Source organism: Triticum urartu, chromosome 3 (assembly GCF_003073215.2).
Source record: "Triticum urartu cultivar G1812 chromosome 3, Tu2.1, whole genome shotgun sequence".
Taxonomy (NCBI): domain Eukaryota; kingdom Viridiplantae; phylum Streptophyta; class Magnoliopsida; order Poales; family Poaceae; genus Triticum; species Triticum urartu.
In genome coordinates, this window is record NC_053024.1 from 1,286,112 (window position 1) to 1,308,161 (window position 22,050).

The window sequence follows — 22,050 nt, forward strand, 5'->3', positions numbered from 1 at the left end:
ACATTGACGGCAAGCCGCCGGCCACGCCCACAACGTGTTCGATGAAACGGCTGGGAGGTAAAAAAATCCATTGCTTGCTTTGCACCGGCCATCTTCCGTTCCGGCCTTTCGGAACACTTGATTGAGCTTTGGCCGGGTGGTAAACTTGATACCTCATTTGTTGTGCATGATTTTGGATGTGATGTACTAGTATGATGATCAACTAGTGATGTATATATATGGTGATGAACTTGATAAATATTTGTTTATTATTGTATTTGCGGGACGGCTAGCCCTCCAGCATGGAATAGATCCTGCAAACGCGTCCCGCAAAACATTTGCGGGACAGGTTTACAGAAACTGTTCCGCCGGAGGGCTCGCCATCTTGTAAATAATTTTTGCGGGAGCCCTCAAATAATTCTTTCGGCTCGGCCGTTTGCCGGATCTTTTTGCGGGAGCCCTCAAACAATTCTTTCGGCCCGGCCGTTTGCTGGATCTGCTAGATATGCTCTTAGCCTTCTTGTGTGGCTTCATCTCAAGTTCTTACCGAGGATCCGTGATGATGCTCCTAGCAACTTTCATGCCGAAATTATCTGTTTTTGTGTTCGTCGGCAAGTGTATTACTTTACTGTCTGGATGCCGGATGGTTTTCCAAGCTCAAAGGCTCAAAGCTATCCTGCGGATTTGGATAGACCAAAATAGTGTTGTTTTTCTCATGCATGCCCGTCCAGAGCATATGGCTATGACTAGGAATTTACAGTAGAAATTCAAACATTTGGATATTGAAATTACATCAGTACCCACGAAGGTGACTATATATAACTGCAGGCCACTTGTGCTGCATTATTCCCCCTCGGTTCTGGTAATAGCAATGCTAACCTCTGGTGAAGCACTGCCAGCGACACATATCCCATAGCACAAGAATGGCTGAGATAAGGAGTGTCCCTGTATGTGAGCTCATTAACAGCTTTCTCTTGAATTAAAGGCTAAACTCTTGTCTGAATTTGGAGTTCGGAGATTTAGACTAGGGAGATAATTGATGGCAAATATCTTGAGTTGAAGTGCTATCATTTATCTTCTTCAGAATTGAATAGTTGAAATACTACTTGCCAAACAAATGCTCCAACAACCTTTGTTTGTTTGAATAATGATTTACCCTTTTATATATACCAGTATCTTCACCCGACTAGATATGAAACTCCACTGACCCACTTAACTTTGACAGGTTAGCAGGACTAGCTAGCATATATAGTATGCCTAGTGGAGTGCAAGTTGAACAACAGGGATACAGGTGACCGAGGGAACAGGAGACACCAGGAAAAAATGGAAGATCTAATGATCATGAAAATATAGAACCAGACTACCATCATGGATCTTTGTAGAAGCGCCACTGTGTAGATTCCTAGTATACACAACTACCGAGTGTACACAACCGACCTAGGATGTTTAATTAGTTCACCACTACCGAGTGGCTGCTAATTAGTTCACCATCATCAAAGTGAAGGGAGATTTTTCTCCGTTTTGGGACTTCCACGTGAAGGATGGCTCCCAAACCAGGTTTTGGGAGGACAAGTGGTTGGGTAATATCCCGCTGTGGAAACAAACAATCTACTATGGCAGACGTCCTCCAAACTTCCCCTCCGATGTTGCAATGGAGGAGAGACCTTGTGGGGCCAAAATTAGTAGCTTGGACTAATTTACTTCCTCGAGTTGCTAATATTGTTCTTATACATGAGCAAGACGTTTTCAGTCGAGCTTAACTCCTGATGGGGGGTTCTCAGTGAAGTCTCATTATCTTGCTCTTGTGCACTGTGATGTTCCCAAAATCAACAAAGTCCTGTGGAAAATAAGGGGCCACTCAAATAGTTAAGATATTCCTTTGGTACTTACAACTCGGAGTAGTTCTAACCAGGGATAACTTGGTTAAACTGAACTGGCAAGGCAGTAAAAATTGGTGCTTTTGTTACAAAGATGAGACTATTCGACACCTTTTCTTTGAATGTTTCTTTGCACGGGCCATTTGGTTTATTATACAAGCGGCTTTAGGGTTGTCTCCCGGAATGATGGTCCCTAATTTTTTGGCTCCCACGGCCAACTAAAGAGATGCTTCAAGTCTGATGTTATTGAGCAAACTTGTTGGTGGTGAACACTTGATGCAAACCACACACACGGTTTTTCCATTCCATATAGCCCAAGAAATGAGAGCATCTCCAGCCGCGCCCCCAACAGCCCCCCCCCCCAGACCCCTTTTTCGGCGCCGGCGCCGAAAAAATGGCCCAGTCGCGCCCCCAGAAGTCCGTTTTCCGCCGGATTGGGCCGAAATTGACGCCGGCGTACCCAACTCGAACCCGGCGCGCTGGGGGTCGCCTGGGGGCGCCGGACGGACCGTTTTTGGCACGAACTGTGATGGGCCCGCCCTATCAGCGACGCGCCGCTTCGTCGTCCACATCGCCTCGTTTCCCGCGGGAATCAATACCACGACGAGGACGAGGACGACGACGGAGACTACACCGACTTCTACAAGCGCCTAGGCATGTAGAAGTCGGACGGCGGCGAGGCGCGGCGAGGACGGCGTAGCTAGGCCGTGTTTGTTTTTTTTATTTATATTTTGTACAAATTTGAATGAATGTCGCCGAGTTTGGATGAATTTCGACAAGTTTGTGCCCAAAAAACGCCGAATTCGTTTAGCCCTGGGGCCGACATGGGGGCGACGACTGGGAACGTAGTTGCCCCCACGCCAAAAATCTCGTCGGCTCGCCCCCAGGACGCGTTTTTTTGGTGTCCTGGGGGTCCGAACGGTTGGAGATGCTCCGAGAACGGTGAGGGAAGCGCATGCTTTGCGATTTTGAATGTTCTTGCCGGAGTGGTTGATCCACCAACTTTGACCGTTTTCATGAGATGTCATGAAGAGGTGTCGAGGTGCTCAAGATTTAACCACTCATTGACAAAGTTCCACACATGAAGAGTGAATCCACACTTGTAGAAGAGGTGAGCATCATATTCTTGTTCTCCCTTGTGAAGGGGGAAAAGATCGCGATTTGACCAACCACGCAACCTATCAACGGTCCAAATCCTCTCTTTAATCGCCAACCGTGTGCGTGGAATTGGAGAGTAGATAGTGCCCATGAATTAAGCCAAGTATGTGGTGGTCACGGAGTAATGACCATTATCCATGTGTTTCCAAACGATATCATCTTCAGCATGCTCCTCAAGATGGAACCCTTGGAGAAGAGTCCATAGGTATATGAATTGTCTTACATGCTCGAAGGTGAAGTTTACAGAGATTTTATCTTAGATATTCATGCATCGTTGTGGAGTGCATCCTTAACCTTCCATTTTTTTTCCTCGTGGATGCCTCATAAATAAGGTGTGTGATCTCTTTGGGTTTCCGATCTTGCACCCAAGGTGCAACCCAAAAAGGGTTTTTGTCTTCGTTGCCGATGATGATTGTGGTGGAGCTGCAGAAGAGGTCAAGGTCCATCTTGCACATGGGTTTCCCATGCGAACCCACATTTTTGTGGGCTCCTTCAATTCAAACCAAGCCAATCTCAAGTCTTAGAGCTCTCGCGAATTTTGACTTGGTTAGGACTCCAAGGCCATCACGCTCGAAAGGCAGACACACCATGTTTCAATTTACCTTGCATTTAATTAGCACCGGTGGTCTGACCCGGACCGGATCAAAGGAAGGCCCACTCGATTTAGTTTGTGTTGTGGAGGATGCTCGGAGGGGGGCAACCAATGGTGTGATGTAGTACACCACTTGCGAGGAGATGACCGATTTGACAAGACTAGTACGCCCAATAGTGGTGATGTTGTTGCTCTCCAAAGGGGTAAGCTTCGCCGCCACTTTGTCCTCGAGAAATTGGAGATCCACCTTCTTAAGTTGCCACACTGAGAGGGGGGGCATCTCATTGGAAGGAGGTTTTCGTAGCCGGCAAGCTTTGAAGAATTTGGTCAGGGTTGGCAACACTAGCTCAGTATGTCAAGTAGGCAAAACTCGCATGCAAAAATGAGGAGAGATGAAAGGTGAACAATGGGACCAGTATAGGAAACCACGGGAACAGGAGACAACGGGAAGAACGGAATATCTAATAATCATGAAAAATGTAGAATTGAACTGCCATCATTGATCTTCACTCGAGGAGTATGGCAATCACGCCTGTGCATCAAGGGGCAACGATGATCTTGTGGTAGAATTAAGAAGTGGGCCAGAGATGTGGCTAAATTAGTTAGCTCACACTGTCGTTAGTTTTAGTAAACTAGTGGTGATTAACTTCCTCCACTCATATATGCCACTATCTTCACCTGCGACCTGACTAGAAAACCAAAGAACGGGCGTAGAAAACCTTGGGAACACGAGACAACGGGATGATTGAAAGATCCAATGATCTTGACAAACTACAACTGAATTGTCATTGTTGATCTTCGCTTGAGAATCAAACTGAAGTTTCTGTCTTGTACTGTACTTCCTGGTCCCACTTGACAGAGTACTGATTAACTTGTGATTAGCTTCCTACTCCAACTCATTTGTACCATGACAGAAGAGCCCAATGGAATTAAGTGTGACAGAGACGTATTTACATAGCTGCCCTATTATTTGCAATGTAACTTTTCCTGATTTTAATACCCCTGTTATTTGCAATGTAACTTTTCCTGATTTTAATACCCCTGTTATTTGCAATTTTCATCATTATCAATCAACATGAACATTTTCTTATATCCTAAAATTTTCTTAAAATTTGTTAATAATTTTGGAGTTTCAAATTGTGTACGAAAATGTCATAAACTTGAACACTTTTTACAAATTTGTGAACAAATACCCAACAATTGATGTTGTACACAACTTATAAAACCACATAATTATTAAAAAATATCAAAAAAACTCAAATGTAAGCATTTCTTAAATTTGTGAGCAAAATAATTCCAAAACATGAATATTGTATGAAATTCCAGAACATTTTTTAAAATTGTAAACAATATTTGAAACAAGAACATTTATTGCTATTCCAAAAATATTTAAAATTAAAAATAGGTTTCAGTAAGAATAATAAATTTCAAAAGTGAGAAAGATGATTAAGGAAATAAGAAAAAAACGAAAAATAGAAAATAAAATAATACGCTTAGGACTGCAACGCTTCCACTGGGTCCCTGTTGGGCCAGCCCAAGCGTTCGCAGATTTAAAAAAAAGTTTATCAATTTTGAAAACAAATGTTCATGCATTTGAAAAAAAAATCGCAGGCTTTGGAAAAAGTTCCTAAAAGTTGAAAAGTGTTCGCAGATTTGAAAAATCATGCATTTGAAAACAAAGTTCACGAATTTAGGAAAATATTCACGAATTTGAAAAGTTCACGGATTTAATAAAAGTATCATTATTTAAAAATATTTTGTGAATTTAAAAAAATTAAATTAAATTAAAAAATATAGTAACTAAAAAACCAAAGGAAAATCGGACAAACAAAAACTGAAAAAAACCACAAATTTTAAAAATTGTTCATGTTTCAAAATTTTGTTCAAATTTCCAAAAAATGTTTGCTAAAATTTTGTTAAATACAAAAACTATTCAGCACTAGAAAAAATTTCACATTTTTCTCAATAAAAATTCCTATTTTTGCCAAAAATATTTCATGTATGTGAACGATGTTATGTTTTCTTATATATTTCGCACTACAAAATACAACAAGCAACTATGGGTGCAGTTGCTAGTAACGCGCGCCTTTAAGTGTGAGGTCTTGAGTTCGAGCCCTCGGGAGTACTCCCTTTTCTCGTGGCGTACTTCTAGAAAAGATCATCAATCCCTTTATTATGAAGTGGTATAGAGTATCTCAGTCGTTGATATGTTTAGGGGGTGTATGCCCAAGAAGAAGTGTTGATATAAATGTCAGACCATTGGTCCCTCCCCATATTAAAAGAAAAAATTCATCACTGACCTTCATTCGAGCCTAGGAGTTTCAAACTATAGGTTGTGGCCTTCTTTAATTGCTCACATGTTTCATGGTTTTGGAGGACTCAAATTATCAAATTATATTTTCTGATCATGCCTTTCGTTTCAAAGAAGGTGTTGCATGCCCATGAGCGTCCCCATAAAATCCAGACTCATGTTTCCCGTTCAAACCACATGGTTATCACCTTGACCTTAAACGTTTGTCCACAAGCAGTTAGCCAAGGCTGACCACGATCAACATCATGCATGTCTCATTTTGCTAATATATTGACATTTGTTGTGTCATGTCGCTTAGCAAAGTTGAAATATATCCTCCTCTCCCTTGATTATACGATGTACTGATACTGATACAGAGCATGCTTACGTCCAATCAATAGCCATATTTTCCGTATCAACTCAACTTCTTGGACAACCTGGTTGGTAACACAATTTAATATTATGGGAAAGTATACTTTTGCCCCTCTTTGTTATCGGACTCTAGGTTTTTTCCTTTTTTTGCGAGAGACATCAGAAGCATTACCCAAAGTCCAGCGTTACAAAGCATCATAAATAATAATAATAATTACATCCAAGTCCTTAGGGACCAATAATCTTCTACTTCCCAAATGAGCCGGTGGCACACTGCCACTTCCGATCTACTCCCGGAGCCGGCATGACTTTGCTACCTGTGGTAGAGAAATCATCAAAACAACAGACGAGGAACTCACCAGAGGAAGTCAAGCGCCAAACGACCACTCGCTGACGCTGGAGAGGTGAATGATCTAGTTGCCAACCAACCACCCGCCGATGGTGCCACCCTGAAACAAGTTTAACAGTTAACTATTGAAACTAAAAACCATAGGATGTTGTTAATGGACAATGCAAGATGTACAATTTTGAATGACATGGCTTTGACCTTAGCATTTAGAAGACCTAAAAGGGTTAGAAAGTAAACCAAAATAATAATTAAAAAATGAAAGTAAACAGAACAAACTTTTTCTTAGATCAAAACAAAACAAATCATAAGTATGCTATAAAATAACACCCGCAAAAGAAGAGTATATGTTGATGAACACCCGTAATAGTAGAAAGCAGCATATTAGACTCTGTTGTTGATATATTTTGTGTTACCTAAAATTACAAAACGTAAAAATATAGTGTAAAATGTACATAAAATGCAAATTTTCTAGACTTAAGACCCATATTTTTGTTTTCTTATGCTAAATTTTACGTAGTAAAATCAAAGTGGTAGTAACTTTTTGTATACGAAATGTAATTTATATATGAAACGATTGTAAGATTACCTCGGGTGAAGAATAACGTATTCTGCACCCTGGATGATGAATAGTATTACTATGTGTGTGTGCGCGCGTGTGTGTGTGTGTGTGTGAGAGAGAGAGAGCGAAACTATCTCACTACCACTCCCCCCTTTTTCTGTAGACGTACTTCCATTTTTCTCTTCTTAAAATTCCAACTTATTTTGATTTTTTTTCTGATTTTTTTAATGTTGATTGGTTGTTACATGTGTGAAACTGCCTTCTAGTCATCTAGAATCTCCTTGAAATTGTTCAAGGGACGAATGATAAAATACTATTTGGTTTTTAATCAATGATCAAACTGGTGTGCTTTTGGGGTTCTGAGATCACAACGCACGAACACTCATCCTATGATGGTGAAAAAAGTTAATGCACACCAACCTTCACTTGCTTGAATAATGGATGTTCCTTTATATATACCACCATACATCTTCACCTGGGTAGATAGGAAAGTCCACTGAGCCACTTCACATTGACATGTCGGCCGGCAGCACAAGTAAGCTTATTAGTACGCCAAGTAGGTGAAACTCCTGTATACGAAGAAGAGGGGGGCCGAAAGTTGAATAGAATGGATGTAGGGAACATTGGGAACAGGAGACAACGGGATGAACGAAAGATAGGGATCTCGAAAAGCTTGAATTGAATTGCCATTGTTGCTCTTTGCGCGAGGAACACAGTGCAGTTTGTATGTCATGTTCCAGCAGTGGCGGAGGCAGGGGGACCAGCAGGGGCCCTGGCCCCCCCCCCCCTAATAATGTGAACATAGTGCTAATTAGTTGATGAACAGTGCAAAAACCAGTGATTATCTACTGTTAAAAGCCTATTTTTCATTGGTTTGGCCATCCCCAGCCCATTTTAACAGCCTTCGGCCCCAGTGATACAAATTTCCTGGCTCCGCCATTGTGTTCCAGTGCAATCATCAAATCATGGGTGCCGACTGGAATTAAATTGGTCGTGCAAAAGGTGAAACTTGGATAGATAATACTGGGAGTATTGTAGTAACTAACTTTTGATGAGCTTCCTGCTCCCACCTGTGTGTGTACCTTGGCGACTTATGAGCTTGGTTTTGTATCCATCGTTTTACCGGGTAATGGTATGACTTAGTCTAGTCTGGATCTGGATGCCGGCCGGCCGGGAAGAGCCCAAGGGGCCGACCGATGCTGAATTTTTGGTTGGTAGCGACGCAACCAAGGATAAGTGTGACAGAGACGTACTAGTAGTACATGTATAGCTGTAGCTCGTGACTTTTTCTACAAATACGAAACAATTAATATATTTGTTGGACCTGCCATGTACTACTAGTACTAGAAATTCAAACTCGTGGCTAGGAATTCAGACTCGTGTTTCTCCGGTCCACGCCATGCATATGCATGCTTCACCGTCTGCATCTGCAACTGTCACACCAACTAATAAAAGGCGGCAACACCTAAATAAAGAGGAAGGCCCAACCCAGCCCAAGGGTGGTCAATGCGTGGAGGCCAGCCCAACTCCACCAACGCAGGGCCCATATGAAAATCTAATATATATTTTTCTGATGAGTTTAGGTTGGTGTGTCAAACTTTTTCTGTTGGTCTGATTCTTTGTGAAGTTGAAGTGTTTCATCGACATCATGGTGAAGGTTTTGTGATCCGACGTCCTGCACTTCTAGGGGATTATCCCCGACCAAGTACGTTCACCGATCAAGGCTTCCCGTCTTTTTGGATGGGCGACTCGATGTGTTCTCAAAAATCATTATTGGCAATATTCGTGCGGGTGAAAGAGTGACAACCTCGTTGCTCCAGTCCAATTGCAGCCTTTTTACCAAAGTCTTTGGAGTATTTCTTCTAACAAAGGTTGATGCCGCAAACAAGGTGTTTCCAAGAAATTTCATTGTAATTCTTAGTCATAGGAGTTACTTTGTGTTTTTTGAGATTTTAGATCCGAATCAATGTACATGTAATTGCTATGAGTATGAATAAAATTGCAGGTGTTTCTAAAAAAATCTAATATTTTTTAAAGAGGCGAAAATGCTAACATTAGGAAAGCTGAAATATAAAGGACATTGATGCAATAGTCGCTAACCCAAGGTCTCACCAAGCATACCATAATCTATAGAGGTCAAGTGTGTCGCCAAAATGAGCCTCTAGATCATAAGGCTTTAACTGAGAATCTACATACACGGCAAAAAAAAGTTGAAAAGGGGATTGGATTTGCTCTAAACCTTAGGGAAACATCAAATTTGGCGCGCATTCCTCGAGCATTTGAGCTTTTCTCGTTTGCCACAAGGCGGATATGCATTGCCTCAAGTCACGCCCCCTAGGGACTCGGCTCGATCATGGGGGTCATAGGGACATCGTGAGTGATGACCGAGGTGGATCCATCCCCGCCACGAAGTCTTCTTGGGAATGCCAAAGTCTTCTTCCTCTTCCATCTAGCGGGACGCACCGTGAGCATAGCTTGAGGCCGTCTCTGGGCCACTGCCTCGACGGAACAGACTTATATAAACCCAGGAGCTTGCAGAAGGAGTGGCCAACACTAGTAGAAAACAGGGCTATGGTCCAGGCCGGGTCAGCCCATTAGTCCCGGTTCAGTCTAGAACCGGGACCAATGTGGGCATTGGTCCCGGTTTGTGAGCCCAGGGGGCCGGCCGGGCCACGTGGGCCATTGGTCCCGGTTCATCTGGACCTTTTGGTCCTGGTTGGTGGGATGAACCGGGACCAATGGGCCTCGCTCCTGGCCCACCACCATTGGTCCCGGTTGGTGGCTTGAACCGGGACCAAAGGCTCCTCTTTAGTCCCGGCTTATGTCACCAACCGGGACCAATGAGGTGCCTATATATACCCCCTCGCGCAAGAGCAGAGCACAGTGCTCTATTTTTTCTGGCCGAGGGGGAGAGGGCTTTGTGGTGCTCTAGCTCACCTCCTATGCACATGAGGTGTTCGATGGAATGCCCGAGCCACACTACTTAAGCTTTCTCCTCTCGAAACTCGACCTCCAAGCTCTATCTTCCTCGAGATTTGTCTAGATTTAGCAGTCCGTCACGCCCCGTCCCCGTCTTCACCGCCGTCGATCACCCGCGCCGATCTCATCATCGACACCACCGTGGTGAGCCTCTTGTTCTTATCTTCTTTCTGAAAGGAAAAATATTCTTACTTGTATGTTTAGATAGATACTTGTATCATTTTCTTACATTTATTATTGTATCTTATATAGTGCGATGGTTTTGGTATCCGCCCCCGTCGGCCCTCGTCCTGTCTATGATTCGGATGTGGTATGTATATTATCTTTATAACTATTGGTTCATTTATTGTTTATGAAAATTATGCCAACCAACGTGACATGGATTTTATTTATCTAGGATGTATGTGAATCGGAAATGCCAACCGACCCTATTGTCGAGAGGTTAAATTTAGTTGAAGAAGAAAACAATTTGTTGAAGGAAAAAATAAAAAAAATTGAGGAGGAGAAGATGATATTGGAGTTGCATGTTGCGGATGTCGTCGATGATCACAAGATCAAGATGGATGCAATGCGCTTGAAGATGAGAAAGATTAGAAAATATGCCATTCATACCGAGGCTTGGTATCATTATGCCGTTGGATCAATTGTTACCTTAGTTGCGATTATGATCGCATTTGTTTTCGCATTGAAATGTTTTACATAGTTTCAATGTATGATTTAATTAATTAGATGCTCTGAAGAGCTATATGTTGTTAGATGAGAACTATGTATGCACTTTGGTTTTAATGTGATGATGAACTTCTATTAATTTGGACACTTAATTGTATATAATGCACGCAGATGAACCGGCAATGGATGTACGGTGACAGACACACCCGCGAGTACATTAAGGGCGTGCATGAGTTTCTCGATGCGGCTGAGGCAAACAAGCAGAATGGTTTTATGTGTTGTCCATGCACTGGATGTGAGAATACGAGGTCTTACTCTAACCGAAAAATCCTTCACTCCCACCTGCTTTACAAGGGTTTCATGCCACACTATAATGTTTGGACGAGGCACGGAGAAATAGGGGTTATGATGGAAGACGGCGAAGAAGAAGACTACGATGACAACTATGTGCCCCATGAATACGGTGATGCTGCAACGGGGGGAGCTGGTGAAGATCAAGAGGAACCAGACGATGTGCCCAATGATGCTGCAACGGGTGAAGCTGCTGAAGATCAAGAGGAACCAGACGATGTGCCCGATGATGATGATCTCCGCCGGGTCATTGTCGATGCAAGGACGCAATGCATTAGTCAAAAGGAGAAGCTGAAGTTCGATCGCATGTTAGAGGATCACAAAAAAGGGTTATACCCCAATTGAGAAGATGGCAACACAAAGCTCGGTACCGTACTGAAATTGCTGCAGTGGAAGGCAGAGAATGCTGTGGCTGACAAAGGATTTGAGAAGCTACTGAAAATATTGAAGAAGAAGCTTCCAAAGGATAACGAATTGCCCGACAGTACATACGCAGCAAAGAAGGTCGTATGCGCTCTAGGATTGGAGGTGGAGAAGATACATGCATGCCCTAATGACTGCATCCTCTACCGCGGTGCATACAAGGATCTGAACGCATGCCCGGTATGCGGTGCATTGCGGTATAAGATCAGACGAGATGACCCTGGTGATGTTGACGGCGAGCCCCCCAGGAAGAGGGTTCCTGCGAAGGTGATGTGGTATGCTCCTATAATACCACGGTTGAAACGTCTGTTCAGAAACGAAGAGCATGCCAAGTTGATGCGATGGCACAGTGAGAACCGAAAGAAAGATGGGAAGTTGAGAGCACCCGCTGACGGGTCGCAGTGGACAAAAATCGAGAGAAAGTACTGGAATGAGTTTGCAAAGGACCCAAGGAATGTATGGTTTGCTTTAAGCGCGGATGGCATTAATCCTTTCGGGGAGCAGAGCAGCAATCACAGCACCTGGCCCGTGACTCTATGTATGTATAACCTTCCTCCTTGGATGTGCATGAAGCGGAAGTTCATTATGATGCCAGTTCTCATCCAAGGCCCTAAGCAACCCGGCAACGAAATTGATGTGTACCTAAGGCCATTAGTTGAAGAATTTTTACAGCTGTGGAATGAAAATGGTGTACGTACATGGGATGAGCACAGACAGGAGGAATTTAACCTTAAGGCGTTGCTGTTCGTGACCATCAACGATTGGCCCGCTCTCAGTAACCTTTCAGGACAGACAAACAAAGGATACCACGCATGCACGCACTGTTTAGATGACACTAAAAGTATATACCTGGACAAATGCAGGAAGAATGTGTACCTGGGCCATCGTCGATTTCTTCCGACCAACCATCAATGTCGAAAGAAAGGCAAGCATTTCAAAGACGAGGCAGATCACCGGAAGAAGCCCGCCATGCGCACCGGTGATCACGTGCTTGCTATGGTCAATGATTTACACTACGTAATCTTTGGAAAGGGTACTAGTGGACTAGCTGTTCTGAATGATGCTGAGGGACACGCACCCATGTGGAAGAAAAAATCTATATTTTGGGACCTACCCTACTGGAAAGACCTAGAGGTCCGCTCCTCAATCGACGTGATGCACGTGACGAAGAACCTTTGCGTGAACCTGCTAGGCTTCTTGGGCGTGTATGGGAAGACAAAAGATACACCTGAGGCACGGGAGGACCTGCAACGTTTGCACGAAAAAGACGGCATGCCTCCGAAGCAGTATAAAGGTCCTGCCAGCTACGCTCTTACGAAAGAAGAGAAAGAAATCTTCTTTGAATGCCTGCTCAGTATGAAGGTCACGACTGGCTTCTCGTCGAATATAAAGGGAATAATAAATATGCCAGAGAAAAAGTTTCAGAACATAAAGTCTCATGACTGCCACGTGATTATGACGCAACTGCTTCCGGTTGCATTGAGGGGGCTTCTACCGGAAAACGTCCGATTAGCCATTGTGAAGCTATGTGCATTCCTCAATGCAATCTCTCAGAAGGTGATCGATCCAGAAATCGTACCAAGGCTAAGGAGTGATGTGGCGCAATGTCTTGTCAGTTTCGAGCTGGTGTTCCCACCATCCTTCTTCAATATCATGACGCACGTCCTAGTTCATCTAGTCGACAAGATTGTCATCCTGGGGCCCGTATTTCTACACAATATGTTCCCCTTTGAGAGGTTCATGGGAGTCCTAAAGAAATATGTCTGTAATCGCGCTAGGCCAGAAGGAAGCATCTCCATGGGCCATCAAACAGAGGATGTTATCGGGTTTTGTGTTGACTTCATTCATGGCCTTAACAAGATAGGTCTCCCTAAATCGCGGTATGAGGGGAGACTGACTGGAAAAGGCACTCTTGGAAGAGACTCAATAATATGCAGGGACGGATATTCTTGGTCTCAAGCACACTACACAGTTCTACAGAACTCTACCTTGGTGACCCCGTATGTCGATGAACACAAGAACAGTCTGCGCTCCAAACACCTGGAGCAGTGCGACGACTGGATTACATGTGAACACATCAGGACTTTCAGCAGTTGGTTGGAAACACGTCTCAGAGGTGACAACACTGTTTGTGATGAGTTGTACTTGTTGTCCAAGGGACCATCTTTGACTGTATTGACTTACAAAGGATACGAGATAAATGGGAATACATTTTACACGATCGCCCAAGATCAAAAGAGCACCAACCAAAACAGCGGTGTCCTCTTTGATGCAGCAACCGAGAGTGAAAAGGATACATATTATGGTTACATAGTGGACATATGGGAACTTGACCACGGACCTGATTTTAAGGTCCCTTTGTTTAAGTGCAAATGGGTCAATTTGTTAGGCGGGGAAGTACAGGTAGATCCACAGTACGGAATGACAACAGTGGATCTGAAAAATCTTGGGTACACTGACGAACCGTTCGTCCTAGCCAATGATGTGGCACAGGTTATCTATGTGAAGGACATGTCTACCAAACCGAGAAAAAGAAAAGATAAGGAAGCGAATACATCATACGATGAGCCAAAGCGCCACATAGTTCTTTCAGGAAAAAGGGACATCCTGGGAGTGGACGGCAAGACAGACATGTCTGAAGATTATGAAAAGTTTCATGAAATTCCTCCCTTCAATGTCAAGGCTGACCCAAGCATCCTGATAAACAATGAAGATTATCCATGGTTACGGCGCAATAAGCAAATGATATATCCATCTGTCATGTTTGAATAATAATTGCCATGTTGTAAATATTTGTAGAAACTATGGACACCGCCCTAGACGAAGCAAAAGAAGCGTTGTTGAGGGACATAATCGCAGAAGGAAGTGATGTCGTCTCGTTGTTTCTCAACGAAACCGATGGTCTGGAAGGAGAGGGTGAACAAGCTAGCTACGGTGACCTAATGCCGGTGCAAGAAGAAGAACATGAGGACGGCTCCGGTGACCCAATGCCGGTGCAAGAAGGAGACCGTGATGACGGCTCCGGTGACCGAACCGAGTCCGGCCAGGTATATATATTAGTTAAGCCTGTGCTGACTAGCTGATTGATGCATTCATTGTTTTGGTATGTGCACATATTAATTAAGTCTTTGTTCTTTTTTCTAGCCCTCCGGATCGAGCACAACTTCGGTAAAGAGACGAGGCCCGAAGAAAAAGTTGAGCTCGGATGAAAAGTTTGAGATCATAGCAATCGCGCCCGACGGCCAACCGATTGAACCCATCCGAACAAAGAACGCATTTGTTGCTCAGTGCGGGGTTCTGGTTAGGGACAAGATCCCGATAAGCATCCAGCAATGGTTTAAGCCGGCTACAGAAGACCCTGAGGTGTCTTATGTCAATGATATGCAGAAAAATGATCTTTGGACTGAGCTGAAGTCAAATTTCACCCTACCGCCAGAGGATAATCCAGAGAACCCAGTTAAAGAGAAATTAATTAAGTCTTTTGCTCTTAAGAGGATGGCAGAACTATTCAGGAGGTGGAAGAAAGAGCTGAATAAGTTTGTCGAAAATAATGAGACACCAGAATTCAAGGGCAGATATGAGAGGATCAGAGATCACTGGCCCGCATTTGTGGCCCACAAGACATCGGAAAAGAGTAAGAAGATGTCGGCGACAAACAAGCAAAATGCTGCGAAGAAGAAGCTTCACCATCGCACGGGGTCAGGTGGCTACCTCGTAGCCCGGCCTAAGTGGGCCAAGACTGAGAATGATCTAGTTGATAAAGGGATCGAACCAGAGACAATTAGCTGGTCAGACCGTTGCCGGACTTGGTTCTTCGGGGCTGGCGGAACCTTGGACCCTGTAACAGGGAAGTGCATTTGGACGAACGATCAAATGGACATACCAGTCAGGAAGCTTAAGCAGTATATCGAAGCAGCGCAGCAAGGGAAGTTCTTTCCAGACAGAGAGAACGACGAGCTCACAATGGCCCTCGGGAATCCTGAGCACCCTGGATGGACACGAGGCACGCCAAGCTCCATTCCGTGAAAGGTTGGGTTTCCGGACGCAGGCGGTTACAAATCCCATGAGAGGAGGAAAAAAGTGCAGCAGACCCAAATGCAGGCGCTGCAAGCAAGGGTAGACGCGATAGAGGAACGAGAAGCAAATCGCAGCAAACGTACTGCCGAAGCCTCCCCCGAAGCTACCCCGCATCTCAGCGCAGAAGCAGCGTGGCTTCCACCGAGCTGCTTCAGCCGGAGCATGCCTTGATGGCTCCTGCCAGCTATCCCGTGGATGCTATCACGGAGTTTCAAAATTGCCACCTTATGACGCAATGGATGAATTGGAAGGTCAAGGCAGCTATTGGCTCTGTTTATCCTACTGAACCCGGCGTAACTTTTCACTGCCGGCCGATTCCAGAAGGATATGCTAGGGTGATGGTGGATGAAATAACGGAGGGATTTGATGACCTCCAGCTTGACCACCCTACCAGTGAAGGGGAGACTCAGCTGGGGTCTGCTCTGAAGACTCCATGCCTATGGCGGAAGGAGCTCATCAACCTTCCGAACTGGACGCCTCCGCCTCCTCCTCCTCTGGCGAGTGACGATCAGGGCCCTCAGCCGGCTCCTTCTCCGGCGCGTGGTGGCACTCCGCCTCCTTCTCCGCCTGCACCGATGCGCCCGAGCAGCCAGCCTCCTCCTTCTCCGCCTCGTCAGCAAGGGCGGAAGAGACCTGCCGCCGCTTCAGCTGCTCCGGCGCGTCGTAGTCCTTCTCCTCCGCCTCGTAAGCAAGTAAAGAAGACAACCGCTCCGTCTGCTCGGTCGGCGTCTAGTAGTACAACCAGAGGCGGGTGGACATACAGATTCGGTTCTTCTCTGAAGACTCCAGAGAAGTTACCATATGAGAAGACCCCGGAGGAGAATGCCGAGATCGTGCGAACCGAAGTGGATGACTGGTTTCAAGGGTTGAGAGCAAAGATACATCCACCTCCGGAGGAGAAGGTAGATCCAGTGAAAGTGAAGCGCACTCTGGCTGCCCTGGCAAAACCACCCAAGTCTCCGCCGAAAGGCAACTATGAGCGCATTATTGCAAAGACATGGGCCGAAGCGGAGCGGTCGGGAAGTACAGTCAGTGATTAAAGGCTGAAAGAACAACGAGCAGCTGGGAAACAAATTGCCCAGCTCGGCGAACAAGCGAAGCAATCGTGCCCCCCCCTCAAGGTGCCTAGCGACATCGTCGATCTGAGGATGGTGCCCGGTTATGGCAATGTTGACGATTACCTGCCCGACGATGTACATTATGATACCATGGAGGTGCAGATACACAGATACGAGTACGGGAAGCCTCTCGTCAAAGATGAAAAATCTGTAACAACGATGATGCGAAGATTACATGATTGGTACTTGAAAATCTGCAGAGAGTCTAGGGGAGGAGTACTTTGTATGCGAGAGTTAAACCGGAGCATGACCTCGTTGGAATTGAACTGTTGCCTATTCCATTTGAGGAGTTCTATCAGTTTTTCAATCAATTGGCCCTCGATAAAACAACGATCACCTGCTACTGTCTGTAAGTACTACTACTTCTGTCATTAAGTCTCTCTATATAGCTCATCTCTTTCATTGCATGTATTTATAATTATCCTCACTATATTATGCAGAATGAAGATCGCCGAATTGAAGAAAAGACAAATCGGTGATATTGGGTTCATTAACACATATCTCATAAATGCAACTCAGGTTAAATTTCATGCCGTAGATACCGAGGCCAACTTGCTACGATCATTCAAAAAAAATGAAAACAAAGATATAATACTCTTTCCTTACAACTTCGAGTGAGTGTTACTGTCTTGTGCATATTCGGTTTCCCTTATATATTAGTCCAGGTTATAGTAATGTAATTGATGAGTTATGCATGCGTGTGCAGTTTCCACTATATTCTCCTAGAGATTAGGCTTGAGCAGGGAGTAGTAACCGTCTTGGACTCTAAACGAAAAGATCCCCAGGAGTATGCGGAGATGACTGAAATCCTCAAGAAGTAAGTTAAATCGATCATTATCCACCATATCAGCAACTTTGTTCATTTCCTGATATCAAGTAATTGTTTTCTTTGTCCGGCAGGGTTTGGAGAAAATTCACCAAAACAGTTCCGGGACTGCCGAAGGAGTTGGAATTTAGACACCCGAAAGTAAGTACTATAGTAGCATGTTCCGCGCATCTCCTAGTGATTCAAGCGCTAGTTTCATCAATACCATTTAGCATTCTTGCTTATCAGTTTGATTGACCTCTATTTCTTGTAAAGTGGTTGTGCCAGGAAAAAGGGAATAATTTCGGTGGATACTACATCTGCGAGTCCATCCGCCACACGACCTGTGAGCGGGGCGGGTACTCTGACGAACAATATGAAGTACGTAAATAACAATATTCACAATTTTATTTTATTACCATCATTTGTATTGAGTTTCATTCATTCATATATATATGTATTGACCCCCTTCTTCAAATTAGATGTTTCGGAAGCGGGATGAACTCCTAGCACCAGCTCGCATGCGAGAAATTCAAGAGGAATTGGCGGCATTCTTTCTTGACCAAGTGATCGCTGAAGACGGAGAATACTATGTGGACCATGAGTCCGTATGATTATATTTGTAAGAGATAATTTTGTATATATGTAGCCGGTAGTGTCGGATAGATATACGAGAACTTGTTGTTTGACCAATCTCTCGGAGAAGGAGAGGTGGTCGATATCACTTCTTTCTGTATGCATATATGTTCATGACGATCTTCTGTTTCCTTCGTTTGCTTACTAGCTAACTAGCGTGTCTAGTCCTCTCTATACGTATGTATAGTACGTAGCGTCGACCAAGCACGGACGTAAGAGAGGACACTTCTCTCTATTAATTATAGCTAGCTAACACAATATATGAAACACCTAAATTAACCCCCCAAAACCCCCCAAACCCCCCCCCCCCCTCAAAAAAAAATAAAAACCCCAGCCACAGAAATGCTGACGCGTGGATGCCTATTGGTCCCGGTTGGTGCCACCAACCGGGACCAAAGGGTCTCCTGCCTGGGCTCTGTGCACTGCCCACGTGGAGGCCCATCAGTCCCGGTTCTGGATTGAACCGGGACTAAAAGTACAGGGTATTAGTACCGACACTTTAGTCCCGGTTCAGGAACCAGGACTAAAGGCTCTTACGAACCGGGACTATAGGCCCTTTTTCTACCAGTGCAAGAAGTCATCGATGCAGACCATGTGACGACGACGGCCACGATCCGTGAAGCAAATCGCTGCCCTGGTGAAAAAAACGCCGATAAGGGCGTGTAAAAACTTCGATGACAATGAACACTAGCTGAATCCAGATGAATTCATCGGAAACCTAAGGGCTAGTTCTTTTGGGGGGCTTATGGCTGGCTATGAAAATAAGCTACTCTCTCCCCAACTTAATTATTATAGAAGCCCAACATAAAATTTTATTTTAGAAGCCTCCTTATTAAGGGTTAACTAGTAGGCTTCTAAAATGATATTTTAGGCTGGGCTTCTAGAATAAGCTAGGGTGGGCACAAATTCCACAGCCACCATGCACCTTCACCTGGCTAGATAGGAAAGTCCACTAAGCCACTTGAGTTTTACATGTCTGCAGCACAAGTAAGCTTAGTACACCAAGTAGGTGAACCTCATGTACATATAATTACAAAGACGAGGAGGGGCTGAGATCGAGTTGAAGAGAAGAGATGTAGGAAACCTTGGGAACATGAGACAACGGGATGAAGGAAAGATAAGGATCTCGAAAAGCTTGAATTGAATTGTCATTGTTGATCTTAGCGCGAGGAACACATAACACAATGAAGTTTGTATGCCTTGTTCTAGTGCAATCATCAAATCATGTTGTTGTCCAGTTCACTTGTCTACAGAGTGGAATTAATTAGTGAAAATGACAAATCTTTTGATTCATTTAAAAAAAACTGTTTTACTGGATAATGGTACGACTTAGTCTAGTCTGGATGCCGGCCGGGAAGCAGCAGGACCGATGTGGAATTTTTGGTTGGTAGCGACCAAGGATAAGTGTGACCTTTTCAACAAAATTAATAAATTAGTGAGTATATTCGTTTCGGTCATGTGCTGTCGTGAAGTAGAAATTCAAACTTCAGACTCGTGTTTCTCCAGTCCACGCCATGCATATGCATGCTTGACTATCTTCAGACTTGTCTGTCACAAGAACCAAGGCGGGCCTAGCAACAACTAAAGAGGAAGGCCAGCCCAACTCCACGTACGCAGGCCCATATGAAATCCACCTATAATGCTCTCTTTTTAAAAAAAGAGGCCAAAATGCTCTAAACATTAGGAACGCTGAAATATAATGGATATTAATTCATGCTATAGAGGCTGAGTGCTCCTATATGGCGCGTGACGTGCTGGCGAACATGCCAGCGCGTACCCCTCCGCTCCTGTACACCCCAGTATTTTAATTCGTTTTATTATTATTTTGGCGTTTCGCTTTTCTTCAACATAATTCGTAATTTATAAAATTTCCAAATTTCAACGAAAGTGATTTTTGTAAAAAAAAAAAGGATGTTTGTGATTTCAAAATATTGAATATTTTTTGAATTTCAATGAAAATTTATTTATTTTGACGAACAAATTTATATAAACATTTTTAATAGTAATAAACATTTTTTTATATGTGACGAACACAATTCGAATATGATGAACATTTTTTAAACTTGATGAACAAAACTTGTATTAATGAATATTTTTTTGACAAAATGGATGAACAAATTTTGAATTCATTGAACAAATTTTGAAACGAACGAACAAATTTTGAATTTGGTGAACAATTTTTGAAATTGATGAAGTTTTTTCCTTTTTTGTTATCAGTTTATTATTATTTTTCAATTTGAAAAATATTTTAAATTCACGATTTTTTAATAATGAATTTTTTTAGAATATGTGTTTTAAAAAAATTAGGTTTTGCTTTTGCAAATTCGTGCACATTTCTATTTAATCATAAATATTTTTTGGAACCGTTAACATTCTTTAAAACTCATGAACAATTTTTAGAAATCGTGAACATTTTTTTCAGAACCATGAACATATTTTTCTAAATCATGAACATTTTTTTCAAAATTTTGAATAACTTTTAAAGATCACGAACATTATTTCGAAATCATGAACATTTTTTCGAAATTTTGAATTTTTTACAAATTTGTTAACATTCTCTTAAATCTTGAACAAATTTAAAAAATCGATGAAATTGTTTTGAATTTGTTGAACACTTTTTTAAATCTATGAGCATTTTTTGAATTTGATGAACAAATTTTGAATTTTGATGAACATTTTTTCAATCCGATGATCACAAAAGGAATTTTGATGAATATTTTTTGAATTGTTGAGCATTTTTACACATTGTCGTGCATTTTTTGAATTTGATACTAAAAAATGTTCACGAATTTGGAAAGAAAATAAAAAGAAAAAAGAAAAGGAAAAAGGAAACATAAAAGAAAAGTAGAAAAGAAAAAGAAAAAGGAGAACTAAATAAAAAGCAAAATGAAAAATAAATGGGATATGGGTCGGCCCATACAAACGGCCAGCGCGCCGGGGGGGGGGGGGGGGGGGGGGGGGGGGGGGGGGGGGGGGGGGGGGGGGGGGGGGGGCTACGTGCCAGGTTGCTCGGCGGCGCCCTATGCGCCATATAGGAACCCGCATAGAGGCTAGTCGCTAACCCAAGGTCTCACCAAACGTACCATAATAAGTCAAGTGTGTCGCCAAAATGAGCCTCTAGATAATAAGCCTTTAATTGAGAATACACGGTGAAAAACGTTCAAAAGGGGATCAAATTTGCTCTAAACCTTAGGAAAACATGAAATTTGGCGCACATTCCTCGAGCGTTTGAGCTTTTCTTAATTGTTTGGCCACAAGGCGGAGATTCATTGCCTTGAGTCAGGCCCACTAGGGACTCGGCTCGATAATGGGAGTCATCAGGACATCGTGAGTGATGACCGAGGTGGAGCCATCCCTGCCAGGAGGTGGAGCAGGCTTTTATAAAACCAAGAGCTTGTACAAGCAGCGGCTAGGAAGTCATCGATGCAGACCAGGAGACGACAACGACCACGATCTGCGAAGAAAATCGCCACCCCCGAAGAATAAAATGCCGATAAGGGCATGTAAAAACTCCGATGACCATCAACACTGGCTGAATCCAGATGGATTCGCCGGAAACCTAAACCAACTTGATCCCGGAAGAGCCGCTAGAGAGACAACACCGCACTCCCCGCCGGCGATAAGCCCACCAATGGAAAGGAGAAATGGCGGGGAGAACACTATTCCTACAATTGAGCAGCGCAGCCACCTCGCCGCCTCAAACCAAACGCGAAGACTCCGTATAGAAAACCAGAAGAAAAATTACCCATGCCGCTGCACGACATGTCCGGGTATGATATCGAGCTCGCCGCCTTCCAGGCTAGTGCGCCTCTGGAT